A 15469-nucleotide genomic window follows, 5' to 3' on the forward strand; every position below is an offset into this window, starting at 1 on the left:
ACAGTCTCGCACAACGCGAGAGCCTCAGTTTCGCCTGTGTAATTTGGGGGCCGATGAAAACTGCATCCGACTAAAATTACAAAAAATTTTTTAGGACTCTAATGATGTTTCAGATGTAACTTTTCTCATCTCTGTTGTTAGGTTGTCACCATCTCTGAGACTCAAAGTGTCAGAAGTCGCCTAAGCTGGTTTTGCAAAATGGAGGTCAAGATTATACTTTCAGGGATCATTTCTATAGTTTTTAACTAGGAAATGTGTTTCAAAAGTGTAGTGTCTCCCAAACTACGATGATGAGCTTTGATACTCTTTACTGAGCGTGAATCGGGTGTGGAGTAGTTGTTTATTTCATATGTTCCACACCATTGATGAACGTTCTGTGTGGCGTTTATGCAGCATAGAAGAAGAGAGTATGATCAGAGTGGTCTTTGAAAATTGTAAATATCAGATTAAAAATCTTGTGAGTAGTTGCGATCGATTGAACATCGGATATGATTCTGTTTGTAATTAATTGTTTAGCTCATAATTGGTGTATATCTGATGAAACTACTTTTTTTTTTTTTTTTTTTTACATTTTTGGTGGTGGGTGTCACCATCCTTGAGATTCAGAATGTCAGGATAAGATGTCAGCTGGTTCTATCAACTTAAAGTTGCCATAAAATGCATTGAGAGAATATTTTAATTTGTTCTTTGATGTCTACATAGAAGGTATATGGCATAGGAAAGGGCAAACAATCTCCAGAAACGGTTTTACAGGACCATTTACAACCCTAGGATTTGTCCCTAGAATGAAATGCTCTGTTATTGCCTTTTTTGGAAGCTTCATGAATATTAATGAGCTCTGCTCCAATTGGCTGTTTCACAGAGCTGCTCATCTCTATAGCTGGCACATTGATAAAAAATATATATTTAATTTGGAGCTCTAGCCGCTTTTAATATGTGGTTTGTTGAATCTGCCGTTTTGAATCGCAGACATTTTAGTCTCATTACTGTGATCCATGTGCTCTGTGTAAAGTTATAATGCAGAGGGAGCTCTTCTTACCACACAAGTTCAGCTGCTTCTCGGTGATACTCTGGATCTGTAAATCATTCGCCATCATCAGCGCAGTTATTTCTCCATCATTCACCATCATCAGCACAGTCATCTCTCTGTTTATGTGGTAAGTGATATCTTTTGTACTGCAATGTAACAGGCTAGTGCTAGCATTAAGCTAACCGTGTCCCTTCAGTGGCTTGCCTTGTTTTACTGATGTACTGACGTTACCGATGATTGGGCGATGCAAATGTTGGAGGCGTAACTATTAACGATCCCGGGACTGTTGCGTAACAGTCGGTGTTATGTTGGAATTGACATATAAATCTAGTGTTCTCAAAAGACCACCGAAAAATAGAAGATTTATCCTTATCCTTATATAGATTTATCCTTGATTTCCATAAGAAAGGTGCCCCAAATTGGTGGAAAATCACATCTCAACCATACGCTGTCCAAAGCATTGAACCGCCTTCACGCGGCAAGACAGAACATGTTGTTGGCCTGCACTGCTGGGTCAAACTGCGCTTCCCAAAAACACATTGGGTCAAAACTGACAGAAGAAAACTCTAAGCCTGCTCTAAGCCCTACCCACGGGACGGCTCGACAGTCTCGCACAACGCGAGAGCCTCCGTTTCGCCTGTGTCATTTGGGAGCCGATGAAAACTGCCTCCGACCCGGTGAAGGAAGCCACAACCAGCCCGGCTAGCTCAGTCGGTAGAGCATGAGACTCTTAATCTCAGGGTCGTGGGTTCGAGCCCCACGTTGGGCGCCTCTGTTGGCTCTCTTTCTTCCCAACAGGGTGGCGGGCTCCAGCGTGCCCATTCGCCGCACAGGCTAAGTGGATTTTGCGAGCTCCGGAAACATCTTTCAAAACAGCCTGTTAGTACGTGCGATTCTTATCCCTAACCCTAACCCTTGCTTTTACAACCGTGATCCGGCGGCAGCAGACACACAACGGCTGTCTCTGTGGCGCAATCGGTTAGCGCGTTCGGCTGTTAACCGAAAGGTTGGTGGTTCGAGCCCACCCAGGGACGTGTGAAATGCCGGTGTTTTGCACGCACGCGCGTCAGGTGTCCACTAACGCCTATGCCGTTCTTAGGGTTGCGAGGCACAGCTTTCTCAGGGCGTTTATCCTGTGCACCTTCAATAAGCTGGCTTGTTTTAAAAGAAGTCAGCGGCGGGTGTTTGATGAACATTTTCACCAGCTCGAGTTTGCTGTGGCATGTGGATTCATTCTTTACTGATGATTTGTCTCTAGGGCTCATCTAGTTGACATGGTATCCGCTGACATTCGGCTGAAGGTGCTGATCCACCATCTGCTCTTGGTACGGACTGGATCCGGGGGACTGCAGTGACCATCTGATCGGAATACAGAATGGATCTGGCGGCTACGGTGACCTCAGAATAAGAAGAAACAGACTAATATTAATGTAGATGCAAAAGTTCCATGTTGCCACAGTGTCAGATTGGAGAGGATCTGGTTTTCACAGTCTTGCGTCGATGGCCGTCTAGGTGAAGAGGTCTTCACTGATGATCTGTCTCTGGGGCTCATCCAGCTTGCTACCACCTTGTCGGTTCACATCCACGTAGGTGCACGAAAAGGTCACGACCGTCACCGGTATTCTATCGCAGAGGCAGTGTTGTAGCTTGTGTGGTTTATCTGAGGTGTGATCATTGCTGGTTGAAAACTTTCCCCGATATCCCATCGGGATGATTTGAAATACAGTCAGCTTCGACAGTTTTTGCCGGTCTCTTTGGACGCTTCTTGAAAAAGACAGTTTTGCTTCGTTTTGTTTCCTTTTGTTGGAGTGGCTGGTTGTTGGTCCTCGTCAAAGAGGTGTCTACAGATCATAGCGTGCCGGAGCCAGAAGATTTGTTGTTTTGTCAATATGCTCTCAAGACTTCGCTGCAGGTATCATTAAAGTACAGCACAATTACAGCTCACCGCTACCCATCGTAAACAGGTTGGGCCTGTCTGTTCCGGTGGGCTCTCAGTGGTGCTAAATCATCAAATGAAGAGGATGGGATTCAAACCCACACAAACCAAGGTGTGCCCAGCACAACGGATTAGCCTTGCATCGCCTTAACCACTCGACCACCTCGTCACTTTCCGTGGTCCTTTTATTTAACACTCCCGATTCAGACCATCAGCTCATTAGTAGAGCACTCAGTGAACTGAACTGAGTGTGTCAGATAAGGAGGACACTCAAAAAGTGCAGAGTGGGGTCCCCAGGACTACTGCTAACGGAGCTGAACGACGAGGATGGGATTCGAACCCACGCGTGCAGAGCACAATGGATTAGCAGTCCATCGCCTTAACCACTCGGCCACCTCGTCATTTTACGTGGCATTTTTTATTTAGCACTCCTGATTCAGATCATCAGTTCATTAGTAGAGAACTCTAAGAACTGAACTGAGTGTGTTAGATAAGGAGGACACACAAAAAGTTTAGCATGGGGTCCCCAGGACCTGGATTAAGGTCCAGTGCTGAAGGAACCGAACGACAAGAATGGGATTCCAACCATTGCACAGAGCACAATGGATTAGCAGTCCATCGCTTTAACCACTCGGCCACCCCGTCCCCTTGCTGACCGAGACAGGCCATGCTGCGGACCTTTTCAGCTGCTGCTGCCGTGCTTTCAGCAGGCTGTTTTGAGCACAGAGGGAATAGTGAATGAGCCGTCTTTTACACACCTCTAATCTGTTCCGTGGAAACACGGTGCAGCAACCCGTGCCAGGAGACTGTTTGTGCGTCATGTTTAAAGCTTGCTGCCACCTTGTCGGTTCACATCCACGTAGGTGCACGAAAAGGTCACGACCGTCGCTGGCATTCTTTCGCAGAGGCAATATTGTAGCCTATGAGGTTTATCCGAGGCGCGATCATTGCTGGTTGAAAACTTTACCCAATACCCCGCCAGGATGACTTGAAATACAGTTAGCTTTGGCAATTTTTGCTAGCCTCTCTGGAGGCTTAGAGTTTTGTTGAGAAATATAGCCTTGTTTCGTTTAGGTTTTTTTTTCCTCGCCAAAAAGCTGTCTACTGATGATAGAGCGCCAGAGCCAGAAGGCTTGTTGTTTTGTCAATATGTTCTCAAGACAGGTATCGTTAAACTGCAGCGCAATTACAGATCACCGTTACCCATCGTAAACAGGTTGGTCCTGTCTGGTCCGGTGGGCTCTCAGTGGCGCTAAAGCTTCCAATGCGTGTCGAGCACAATGTATTAGCCTTCCACCGCCTTAACCACTGGACCACCTCGTCATCTTGCGGGGTTTCTTTATTTAACACTCCTGATTCATGTGCATGTGGATGCATTCTTCGTCTTTTCTTTCAGCCGCCGAGGGCCTGTTTTCCACTGAGGCCCTGCGCCAAACTCCCTATGAGACACAATCGAACGTTAGTAGTAACCTCCGATTACGGCCGAATGTGGATTCTGCTCGGACGACGGGGCACCGGTACATCCTTTGTAGCTTTAGCTTATTAGCCAAACGCTACACCAGTTTGCCTTTTCCCTTGAAATCATCCTTGATTTCCATAAGAAAGGTGCCCCAAATTGGTGGAAAATCACAACTCAACCATACGCTGTCCAAAGCATTGAACCGCCTTCACGCGGCAAAACAGAACATGTTGTTGGCCCGCACTGCTGGGTCAAACTGCGCTTCCCAAAAACAGATTGGGTCAAAACTGACAGAAGAAATCTCTAAGCCTGCTTTAAGCCCTACCCACGGGACGGGTTGACAGTCTCGCACAACGCGAGAGCCTCAGTTTCGCCTGTGTAATTTGGGGGCCGATGAAAACTGCATCCGACTAAAATTACAAAAAAATTTTTAGGACTCTAATGATGTTTCAGATGTAACTTTTCTCATCTCTGTTGTTAGGTTGTCACCATCTCTGAGACTCAAAGTGTCAGAAGTCGCCTAAGCTGGTTTTGCAAAATGGAGGTCAAGATTATACTTTCAGGGAACATTTCTATAGTTTTTAACTAGGAAATGTGTTTCAAAAGTGTAGTGTCTCCCAAACTACGATGATGAGCTTTGATACTCTTTACTGAGCGTGAATCGGGTGTGGAGTAGTTGTTTATTTCATATGTTCCACACCATTGATGAACGTTCTGTGTGGCGTTTATGCAGCATAGAAGAAGAGAGTATGATCAGAGTGGTCTTTGAAAATTGTAAATATCAGATTAAAAATCTTGTGAGTAGTTGCGATCGATTGAACATCGGATATGATTCTGTTTGTAATTAATTGTTTAGCTCATAATTGGTGTATATCTGATGAAACTACTTTTTTTTTTTTTTTTTTTTACATTTTTGGTGGTGGGTGTCACCATCCTTGAGATTCAGAATGTCAGGATAAGATGTCAGCTGGTTCTATCAACTTAAAGTTGCCATAAAATGCATTGAGAGAATATTTTAATTTGTTCTTTGATGTCTACATAGAAGGTATATGGCATAGGAAAGGGCAAACAATCTCCAGAAACGGTTTTACAGGACCATTTACAACCCTAGGATTTGTCCCTAGAATGAAATGCTCTGTTATTGCCTTTTTTGGAAGCTTCATGAATATTAATGAGCTCTGCTCCAATTGGCTGTTTCACAGAGCTGCTCATCTCTATAGCTGGCACATTGATAAAAAATATATATTTAATTAGGAGCTCTAGCCGCTTTTAATATGTGGTTTGTTGAATCTGCCGTTTTGAATCGCAGACATTTTAGTCTCATTACTGTGATCCATGTGCTCTGTGTAAAGTTATAATGCAGAGGGAGCTCTTCTTACCACACAAGTTCAGCTGCTTCTCGGTGATACTCTGGATCTGTAAATCATTCGCCATCATCAGCGCAGTTATTTCTCCATCATTCACCATCATCAGCACAGTCATCTCTCTGTTTATGTGGTAAGTGATATCTTTTGTACTGCAATGTAACAGGCTAGTGCTAGCATTAAGCTAACCGTGTCCCTTCAGTGGCTTGCCTTGTTTTACTGATGTACTGACGTTACCGATGATTGGGCGATGCAAATGTTGGAGGCGTAACTATTAACGATCCCGGGACTGTTGCGTAACAGTCGGTGTTATGTTGGAATTGACATATAAATCTAGTGTTCTCAAAAGACCACCGAAAAATAGAAGATTTATCCTTATCCTTATATAGATTTATCCTTGATTTCCATAAGAAAGGTGCCCCAAATTGGTGGAAAATCACATCTCAACCATACGCTGTCCAAAGCATTGAACCGCCTTCACGCGGCAAGACAGAACATGTTGTTGGCCTGCACTGCTGGGTCAAACTGCGCTTCCCAAAAACACATTGGGTCAAAACTGACAGAAGAAAACTCTAAGCCTGCTCTAAGCCCTACCCACGGGACGGCTCGACAGTCTCGCACAACGCGAGAGCCTCCGTTTCGCCTGTGTCATTTGGGAGCCGATGAAAACTGCCTCCGACCCGGTGAAGGAAGCCACAACCAGCCCGGCTAGCTCAGTCGGTAGAGCATGAGACTCTTAATCTCAGGGTCGTGGGTTCGAGCCCCACGTTGGGCGCCTCTGTTGGCTCTCTTTCTTCCCAACAGGGTGGCGGGCTCCAGCGTGCCCATTCGCCGCACAGGCTAAGTGGATTTTGCGAGCTCCGGAAACATCTTTCAAAACAGCCTGTTAGTACGTGCGATTCTAATCCCTAACCCTAACCCTTGCTTTTACAACCGTGATCCGGCGGCAGCAGACACACAACGGCTGTCTCTGTGGCGCAATCGGTTAGCGCGTTCGGCTGTTAACCGAAAGGTTGGTGGTTCGAGCCCACCCAGGGACGTGTGAAATGCCGGTGTTTTGCACGCACGCGCGTCAGGTGTCCACTAACGCCTATGCCGTTCTTAGGGTTGCGAGGCACAGCTTTCTCAGGGCGTTTATCCTGTGCACCTTCAATAAGCTGGCTTGTTTTAAAAGAAGTCAGCGGCGGGTGTTTGATGAACATTTTCACCAGCTCGAGTTTGCTGTGGCATGTGGATTCATTCTTTACTGATGATTTGTCTCTAGGGCTCATCTAGTTGACATGGTATCCGCTGACATTCGGCTGAAGGTGCTGATCCACCATCTGCTCTTGGTACGGACTGGATCCGGGGGACTGCAGTGACCATCTGATCGGAATACAGAATGGATCTGGCGGCTACGGTGACCTCAGAATAAGAAGAAACAGACTAATATTAATGTAGATGCAAAAGTTCCATGTTGCCACAGTGTCAGATTGGAGAGGATCTGGTTTTCACAGTCTTGCGTCGATGGCCGTCTAGGTGAAGAGGTCTTCACTGATGATCTGTCTCTGGGGCTCATCCAGCTTGCTACCACCTTGTCGGTTCACATCCACGTAGGTGCACGAAAAGGTCACGACCGTCACCGGTATTCTATCGCAGAGGCAGTGTTGTAGCTTGTGTGGTTTATCTGAGGTGTGATCATTGCTGGTTGAAAACTTTCCCCGATATCCCATCGGGATGATTTGAAATACAGTCAGCGTCGACAGTTTTTGCCGGTCTCTCTGGACGCTTCTTGAAAAAGACAGTTTTGCTTCGTTTTGTTTCCTTTTGTTGGAGTGGCTGGTTGTTGGTCCTCGTCAAAGAGGTGTCTACAGATCATAGCGTGCCGGAGCCAGAAGATTTGTTGTTTTGTCAATATGCTCTCAAGACTTCGCTGCAGGTATCATTAAAGTACAGCACAATTACAGCTCACCGCTACCCATCGTAAACAGGTTGGGCCTGTCTGTTCCGGTGGGCTCTCAGTGGTGCTAAATCATCAAATGAAGAGGATGGGATTCAAACCCACACAAACCAAGGTGTGCCCAGCACAACGGATTAGCCTTGCATCGCCTTAACCACTCGACCACCTCGTCACTTTCCGTGGTCCTTTTATTTAACACTCCCGATTCAGACCATCAGCTCATTAGTAGAGCACTCAGTGAACTGAACTGAGTGTGTCAGATAAGGAGGACACTCAAAAAGTGCAGAGTGGGGTCCCCAGGACTACTGCTAACGGAGCCGAACGACGAGGATGGGATTCGAACCCACGCGTGCAGAGCACAATGGATTAGCAGTCCATCGCCTTAACCACTCAGCCACCTCGTCATTTTACGTGGCATTTTTTATTTAGCACTCCTGATTCAGATCATCAGTTCATTAGTAGAGAACTCTAAGAACTGAACTGAGTGTGTTAGATAAGGAGGACACACAAAAAGTTTAGCATGGGGTCCCCAGGACCTGGATTAAGGTCCAGTGCTGAAGGAACCGAACGACAAGAATGGGATTCCAACCATTGCACAGAGCACAATGGATTAGCAGTCCATCGCTTTAACCACTCGGCCACCCCGTCCCCTTGCTGACCGAGACAGGCCATGCTGCGGACCTTTTCAGCTGCTGCTGCCGTGCTTTCAGCAGGCTGTTTTGAGCACAGAGGGAATAGTGAATGAGCCGTCTTTTACACACCTCTAATCTGTTCCGTGGAAACACGGTGCAGCAACCCGTGCCAGGAGACTGTTTGTGCGTCATGTTTAAAGCTTGCTGCCACCTTGTCGGTTCACATCCACGTAGGTGCACGAAAAGGTCACGACCGTCGCTGGCATTCTTTCGCAGAGGCAATATTGTAGCCTATGAGGTTTATCCGAGGCGCGATCATTGCTGGTTGAAAACTTTACCCAATACCCCGCCAGGATGACTTGAAATACAGTTAGCTTTGGCAATTTTTGCTAGCCTCTCTGGAGGCTTAGAGTTTTGTTGAGAAATATAGCCTTGTTTCGTTTAGGTTTTTTTTTCCTCGCCAAAAAGCTGTCTACTGATGATAGAGCGCCAGAGCCAGAAGGCTTGTTGTTTTGTCAATATGTTCTCAAGACAGGTATCGTTAAACTGCAGCGCAATTACAGATCACCGTTACCCATCGTAAACAGGTTGGTCCTGTCTGGTCCGGTGGGCTCTCAGTGGCGCTAAAGCTTCCAATGCGTGTCGAGCACAATGTATTAGCCTTCCACCGCCTTAACCACTGGACCACCTCGTCATCTTGCGGGGTTTCTTTATTTAACACTCCTGATTCATGTGCATGTGGATGCATTCTTCGTCTTTTCTTTCAGCCGCCGAGGGCCTGTTTTCCACTGAGGCCCTGCGCCAAACTCCCTATGAGACACAATCGAACGTTAGTAGTAACCTCCGATTACGGCCGAATGTGGATTCTGCTCGGACGACGGGGCACCGGTACATCCTTTGTAGCTTTAGCTTATTAGCCAAACGCTACACCAGTTTGCCTTTTCCCTTGAAATCATCCTTGATTTCCATAAGAAAGGTGCCCCAAATTGGTGGAAAATCACAACTCAACCATACGCTGTCCAAAGCATTGAACCGCCTTCACGCGGCAAAACAGAACATGTTGTTGGCCCGCACTGCTGGGTCAAACTGCGCTTCCCAAAAACAGATTGGGTCAAAACTGACAGAAGAAATCTCTAAGCCTGCTTTAAGCCCTACCCACGGGACGGGTTGACAGTCTCGCACAACGCGAGAGCCTCAGTTTCGCCTGTGTAATTTGGGGGCCGATGAAAACTGCATCCGACTAAAATTACAAAAAATTTTTTAGGACTCTAATGATGTTTCAGATGTAACTTTTCTCATCTCTGTTGTTAGGTTGTCACCATCTCTGAGACTCAAAGTGTCAGAAGTCGCCTAAGCTGGTTTTGCAAAATGGAGGTCAAGATTATACTTTCAGGGATCATTTCTATAGTTTTTAACTAGGAAATGTGTTTCAAAAGTGTAGTGTCTCCCAAACTACGATGATGAGCTTTGATACTCTTTACTGAGCGTGAATCGGGTGTGGAGTAGTTGTTTATTTCATATGTTCCACACCATTGATGAACGTTCTGTGTGGCGTTTATGCAGCATAGAAGAAGAGAGTATGATCAGAGTGGTCTTTGAAAATTGTAAATATCAGATTAAAAATCTTGTGAGTAGTTGCGATCGATTGAACATCGGATATGATTCTGTTTGTAATTAATTGTTTAGCTCATAATTGGTGTATATCTGATGAAACTACTTTTTTTTTTTTTTTTTTTTTTTTTTTTTTACATTTTTGGTGGTGGGTGTCACCATCCTTGAGATTCAGAATGTCAGGATAAGATGTCAGCTGGTTCTATCAACTTAAAGTTGCCATAAAATGCATTGAGAGAATATTTTAATTTGTTCTTTGATATCCACATAGAAGGTATATGGCATAGGAAAGGGCAAACAATCTCCAGAAACGGTTTTACAGGACCATTTACAACCCTAGGATTTGTCCCTAGAATGAAATGCTCTGTTATTGCCTTTTTTGGAAGCTTCATGAATATTAATGAGCTCTTCTCCAATTGGCTGTTTCACAGAGCTGCTCATCTCTATAGCTGGCACATTGATAAAAAATATATATTTAATTAGGAGCTCTAGCCGCTTTTAATATGTGGTTTGTTGAATCTGCCGTTTTGAATCGCAGACATTTTAGTCTCATTACTGTGATCCATGTGCTCTGTGTAAAGTTATAATGCAGAGGGAGCTCTTCTTACCACACAAGTTCAGCTGCTTCTCGGTGATACTCTGGATCTGTAAATCATTCGCCATCATCAGCGCAGTTATTTCTCCATCATTCACCATCATCAGCACAGTCATCTCTCTGTTTATGTGGTAAGTGATATCTTTTGTACTGCAATGTAACAGGCTAGTGCTAGCATTAAGCTAACCGTGTCCCTTCAGTGGCTTGCCTTGTTTTACTGATGTACTGACGTTACCGATGATTGGGCGATGCAAATGTTGGAGGCGTAACTATTAACGATCCCGGGACTGTTGCGTAACAGTCGGTGTTATGTTGGAATTGACATATAAATCTAGTGTTCTCAAAAGACCACCGAAAAATAGAAGATTTATCCTTATCCTTATATAGATTTATCCTTGATTTCCATAAGAAAGGTGCCCCAAATTGGTGGAAAATCACATCTCAACCATACGCTGTCCAAAGCATTGAACCGCCTTCACGCGGCAAGACAGAACATGTTGTTGGCCTGCACTGCTGGGTCAAACTGCGCTTCCCAAAAACACATTGGGTCAAAACTGACAGAAGAAAACTCTAAGCCTGCTCTAAGCCCTACCCACGGGACGGCTCGACAGTCTCGCACAACGCGAGAGCCTCCGTTTCGCCTGTGTCATTTGGGAGCCGATGAAAACTGCCTCCGACCCGGTGAAGGAAGCCACAACCAGCCCGGCTAGCTCAGTCGGTAGAGCATGAGACTCTTAATCTCAGGGTCGTGGGTTCGAGCCCCACGTTGGGCACCTCTGTTGGCTCTCTTTCTTCCCAACAGGGTGGCGGGCTCCAGCGTGCCCATTCGCCGCACAGGCTAAGTGGATTTTGCGAGCTCCGGAAACATCTTTCAAAACAGCCTGTTAGTACGTGCGATTGTAATCCCTAACCCTAACCCTTGCTTTTACAACCGTGATCCGGCGGCAGCAGACACACAACGGCTGTCTCTGTGGCGCAATCGGTTAGCGCGTTCGGCTGTTAACCGAAAGGTTGGTGGTTCGAGCCCACCCAGGGACGTGTGAAATGCCGGTGTTTTGCACGCACGCGCGTCAGGTGTCCACTAACGCCTATGCCGTTCTTAGGGTTGCGAGGCACAGCTTTCTCAGGGCGTTTATCCTGTGCACCTTCAATAAGCTGGCTTGTTTTAAAAGAAGTCAGCGGCGGGTGTTTGATGAACATTTTCACCAGCTCGAGTTTGCTGTGGCATGTGGATTCATTCTTTACTGATGATTTGTCTCTAGGGCTCATCTAGTTGACATGGTATCCGCTGACATTCGGCTGAAGGTGCTGATCCACCATCTGCTCTTGGTACGGACTGGATCCGGGGGACTGCAGTGACCATCTGATCGGAATACAGAATGGATCTGGCGGCTACGGTGACCTCAGAATAAGAAGAAACAGACTAATATTAATGTAGATGCAAAAGTTCCATGTTGCCACAGTGTCAGATTGGAGAGGATCTGGTTTTCACAGTCTTGCGTCGATGGCCGTCTAGGTGAAGAGGTCTTCACTGATGATCTGTCTCTGGGGCTCATCCAGCTTGCTACCACCTTGTCGGTTCACATCCACGTAGGTGCACGAAAAGGTCACGACCGTCACCGGTATTCTATCGCAGAGGCAGTTGTAGCTTGTGTGGTTTATCTGAGGTGTGATCATTGCTGGTTGAAAACTTTCCCCGATATCCCATCGGGATGATTTGAAATACAGTCAGCTTCGACAGTTTTTGCCGGTCTCTCTGGACGCTTCTTGAAAAAGACAGTTTTGCTTCGTTTTGTTTCCTTTTGTTGGAGTGGCTGGTTGTTGGTCCTCGTCAAAGAGGTGTCTACAGATCATAGCGTGCCGGAGCCAGAAGATTTGTTGTTTTGTCAATATGCTCTCAAGACTTCGCTGCAGGTATCATTAAAGTACAGCACAATTACAGCTCACCGCTACCCATCGTAAACAGGTTGGGCCTGTCTGTTCCGGTGGGCTCTCAGTGGTGCTAAATCATCAAATGAAGAGGATGGGATTCAAACCCACACAAACCAAGGTGTGCCCAGCACAACGGATTAGCCTTGCATCGCCTTAACCACTCGACCACCTCGTCACTTTCCGTGGTCCTTTTATTTAACACTCCCGATTCAGACCATCAGCTCATTAGTAGAGCACTCAGTGAACTGAACTGAGTGTGTCAGATAAGGAGGACACTCAAAAAGTGCAGAGTGGGGTCCCCAGGACTACTGCTAACGGAGCCGAACGACGAGGATGGGATTCGAACCCACGCGTGCAGAGCACAATGGATTAGCAGTCCATCGCCTTAACCACTCGGCCACCTCGTCATTTTACGTGGCATGTTTTATTTAGCACTCCTGATTCAGATCATCATTTCATTAGTAGAGAACTCTAAGAACTGAACTGAGTGTGTTAGATAAGGAGGACACACAAAAAGTTTAGCATGGGGTCCCCAGGACCTGGATTAAGGTCCAGTGCTGAAGGAACCGAACGACAAGAATGGGATTCCAACCATTGCACAGAGCACAATGGATTAGCAGTCCATCGCTTTAACCACTCGGCCACCCCGTCCCCTTGCTGACCGAGACAGGCCATGCTGCGGACCTTTTCAGCTGCTGCTGCCGTGCTTTCAGCAGGCTGTTTTGAGCACAGAGGGAATAGTGAATGAGCCGTCTTTTACACACCTCTAATCTGTTCCGTGGAAACACGGTGCAGCAACCCGTGCCAGGAGACTGTTTGTGCGTCATGTTTAAAGCTTGCTGCCACCTTGTCGGTTCACATCCACGTAGGTGCACGAAAAGGTCACGACCGTCGCTGGCATTCTTTCGCAGAGGCAATATTGTAGCCTATGAGGTTTATCCGAGGCGCGATCATTGCTGGTTGAAAACTTTACCCAATACCCCGCCAGGATGACTTGAAATACAGTTAGCTTTGGCAATTTTTGCTAGCCTCTCTGGAGGCTTAGAGTTTTGTTGAGAAATATAGCCTTGTTTCGTTTAGGTTTTTTTTTCCTCGCCAAAAAGCTGTCTACTGATGATAGAGCGCCAGAGCCAGAAGGCTTGTTGTTTTGTCAATATGTTCTCAAGACAGGTATCGTTAAACTGCAGCGCAATTACAGATCACCGTTACCCATCGTAAACAGGTTGGTCCTGTCTGGTCCGGTGGGCTCTCAGTGGCGCTATAGCTTCCAATGCGTGTCGAGCACAATGTATTAGCCTTCCACCGCCTTAACCACTGGACCACCTCGTCATCTTGCGGGGTTTCTTTATTTAACACTCCTGATTCATGTGCATGTGGATGCATTCTTCGTCTTTTCTTTCAGCCGCCGAGGGCCTGTTTTCCACTGAGGCCCTGCGCCAAACTCCCTATGAGACACAATCGAACGTTAGTAGTAACCTCCGATTACGGCCGAATGTGGATTCTGCTCGGACGACGGGGCACCGGTACATCCTTTGTAGCTTTAGCTTATTAGCCAAACGCTACACCAGTTTGCCATTTCCCTTGAAATCATCCTTGATTTCCATAAGAAAGGTGCCCCAAATTGGTGGAAAATCACAACTCAACCATACGCTGTCCAAAGCATTGAACCGCCTTCACGCGGCAAAACAGAACATGTTGTTGGCCCGCACTGCTGGGTCAAACTGCGCTTCCCAAAAACAGATTGGGTCAAAACTGACAGAAGAAATCTCTAAGCCTGCTTTAAGCCCTACCCACGGGACGGGTTGACAGTCTCGCACAACGCGAGAGCCTCAGTTTCGCCTGTGTAATTTGGGGGCCGATGAAAACTGCATCCGACTAAAATTACAAAAAAATTTTTAGGACTCTAATGATGTTTCAGATGTAACTTTTCTCATCTCTGTTGTTAGGTTGTCACCATCTCTGAGACTCAAAGTGTCAGAAGTCGCCTAAGCTGGTTTTGCAAAATGGAGGTCAAGATTATACTTTCAGGGATCATTTCTATAGTTTTTAACTAGGAAATGTGTTTCAAAAGTGTAGTGTCTCCCAAACTACGATGATGAGCTTTGATACTCTTTACTGAGCGTGAATCGGGTGTGGAGTAGTTGTTTATTTCATATGTTCAACACCATTGATGAACATTCTGTGTGGCGTTTATGCAGCATAGAAGAAGAGAGTATGATCAGAGTGGTCTTTGAAAATTGTAAATATCAGATTAAAAATCTTGTGAGTAGTTGCGATCGATTGAACATCGGATATGATTCTGTTTGTAATTAATTGTTTAGCTCATAATTGGTGTATATCTGATGAAACTACTTTTTTTTTTTTTTTTTTACATTTTTGGTGGTGGGTGTCACCATCCTTGAGATTCAGAATGTCAGGATAAGATGTCAGCTGGTTCTATCAACTTAAAGTTGCCATAAAATGCATTGAGAGAATATTTTAATTTGTTCTTTGATGTCTACATAGAAGGTATATGGCATAGGAAAGGGCAAACAATCTCCAGAAACGGTTTTACAGGACCATTTACAACCCTAGGATTTGTCCCTAGAATGAAATGCTCTGTTATTGCCTTTTTTGGAAGCTTCATGAATATTAATGAGCTCTGCTCCAATTGGCTGTTTCACAGAGCTGCTCATCTCTATAGCTGGCACATTGATAAAAAATATATATTTAATTAGGAGCTCTAGCCGCTTTTAATATGTGGTTTGTTGAATCTGCCGTTTTGAATCGCAGACATTTTAGTCTCATTACTGTGATCCATGTGCTCTGTGTAAAGTTATAATGCAGAGGGAGCTCTTCTTACCACACAAGTTCAGCTGCTTCTCGGTGATACTCTGGATCTGTAAATCATTCGCCATCATCAGCGCAGTTATTTCTCCATCATTCACCATCATCAGCACAGTCATCTCTCTGTTTATGTGGTAAGTGATAT

At 45.7% G+C, this 15469-nt stretch overlaps 18 non-coding genes across 18 annotated transcripts; 16 read left to right on the forward strand and 2 right to left on the reverse strand.

The window, feature by feature from the left end:
- Positions 1-207: 207 nt before the first annotated feature.
- Positions 208-423, forward strand: LOC141348350 (small nucleolar RNA U3). The gene has a single exon (XR_012357480.1). It is a non-coding gene; the product is annotated as a small nucleolar RNA U3 (small nucleolar RNA).
- A 1303-nt stretch (positions 424-1726) lies between these two features.
- On the forward strand, positions 1727-1799 carry trnak-cuu (transfer RNA lysine (anticodon CUU)). The gene has a single exon. It is a non-coding gene; the product is annotated as a tRNA-Lys (tRNA).
- Positions 1800-1990: 191 nt separating this feature from the next.
- On the forward strand, positions 1991-2064 carry trnan-guu (transfer RNA asparagine (anticodon GUU)). Its single transcript has one exon. It is a non-coding gene; the product is annotated as a tRNA-Asn (tRNA).
- A 586-nt stretch (positions 2065-2650) lies between these two features.
- On the forward strand, positions 2651-2790 carry LOC141285405 (U4 spliceosomal RNA). Its single transcript, XR_012338599.1, has one exon. It is a non-coding gene; the product is annotated as a U4 spliceosomal RNA (small nuclear RNA).
- Positions 2791-3285: 495 nt separating this feature from the next.
- Positions 3286-3367, reverse strand: trnas-gcu (transfer RNA serine (anticodon GCU)). The gene has a single exon. It is a non-coding gene; the product is annotated as a tRNA-Ser (tRNA).
- A 492-nt stretch (positions 3368-3859) lies between these two features.
- Positions 3860-4000, forward strand: LOC141284253 (U4 spliceosomal RNA). Its single transcript, XR_012338391.1, has one exon. It is a non-coding gene; the product is annotated as a U4 spliceosomal RNA (small nuclear RNA).
- A 972-nt stretch (positions 4001-4972) lies between these two features.
- LOC141348523 (small nucleolar RNA U3) lies at positions 4973-5188 on the forward strand. The gene has a single exon (XR_012357507.1). It is a non-coding gene; the product is annotated as a small nucleolar RNA U3 (small nucleolar RNA).
- A 1303-nt stretch (positions 5189-6491) lies between these two features.
- trnak-cuu (transfer RNA lysine (anticodon CUU)) lies at positions 6492-6564 on the forward strand. The gene has a single exon. It is a non-coding gene; the product is annotated as a tRNA-Lys (tRNA).
- Positions 6565-6755: 191 nt separating this feature from the next.
- Positions 6756-6829, forward strand: trnan-guu (transfer RNA asparagine (anticodon GUU)). The gene has a single exon. It is a non-coding gene; the product is annotated as a tRNA-Asn (tRNA).
- A 586-nt stretch (positions 6830-7415) lies between these two features.
- LOC141285779 (U4 spliceosomal RNA) lies at positions 7416-7555 on the forward strand. Its single transcript, XR_012338908.1, has one exon. It is a non-coding gene; the product is annotated as a U4 spliceosomal RNA (small nuclear RNA).
- A 1069-nt stretch (positions 7556-8624) lies between these two features.
- Positions 8625-8765, forward strand: LOC141284257 (U4 spliceosomal RNA). The gene has a single exon (XR_012338394.1). It is a non-coding gene; the product is annotated as a U4 spliceosomal RNA (small nuclear RNA).
- Positions 8766-9737: 972 nt separating this feature from the next.
- Positions 9738-9953, forward strand: LOC141348361 (small nucleolar RNA U3). Its single transcript, XR_012357481.1, has one exon. It is a non-coding gene; the product is annotated as a small nucleolar RNA U3 (small nucleolar RNA).
- A 1313-nt stretch (positions 9954-11266) lies between these two features.
- trnak-cuu (transfer RNA lysine (anticodon CUU)) lies at positions 11267-11339 on the forward strand. Its single transcript has one exon. It is a non-coding gene; the product is annotated as a tRNA-Lys (tRNA).
- Positions 11340-11530: 191 nt separating this feature from the next.
- trnan-guu (transfer RNA asparagine (anticodon GUU)) lies at positions 11531-11604 on the forward strand. Its single transcript has one exon. It is a non-coding gene; the product is annotated as a tRNA-Asn (tRNA).
- Positions 11605-12190: 586 nt separating this feature from the next.
- Positions 12191-12328, forward strand: LOC141286022 (U4 spliceosomal RNA). The gene has a single exon (XR_012339150.1). It is a non-coding gene; the product is annotated as a U4 spliceosomal RNA (small nuclear RNA).
- Positions 12329-12823: 495 nt separating this feature from the next.
- trnas-gcu (transfer RNA serine (anticodon GCU)) lies at positions 12824-12905 on the reverse strand. Its single transcript has one exon. It is a non-coding gene; the product is annotated as a tRNA-Ser (tRNA).
- A 492-nt stretch (positions 12906-13397) lies between these two features.
- LOC141284265 (U4 spliceosomal RNA) lies at positions 13398-13538 on the forward strand. The gene has a single exon (XR_012338395.1). It is a non-coding gene; the product is annotated as a U4 spliceosomal RNA (small nuclear RNA).
- A 972-nt stretch (positions 13539-14510) lies between these two features.
- LOC141348617 (small nucleolar RNA U3) lies at positions 14511-14726 on the forward strand. The gene has a single exon (XR_012357526.1). It is a non-coding gene; the product is annotated as a small nucleolar RNA U3 (small nucleolar RNA).
- The last annotated feature ends 743 nt before the right edge of the window (positions 14727-15469 follow it).

Source organism: Garra rufa, chromosome 1 (assembly GCF_049309525.1).
Source record: "Garra rufa chromosome 1, GarRuf1.0, whole genome shotgun sequence".
NCBI lineage: Eukaryota > Metazoa > Chordata > Actinopteri > Cypriniformes > Cyprinidae > Garra > Garra rufa.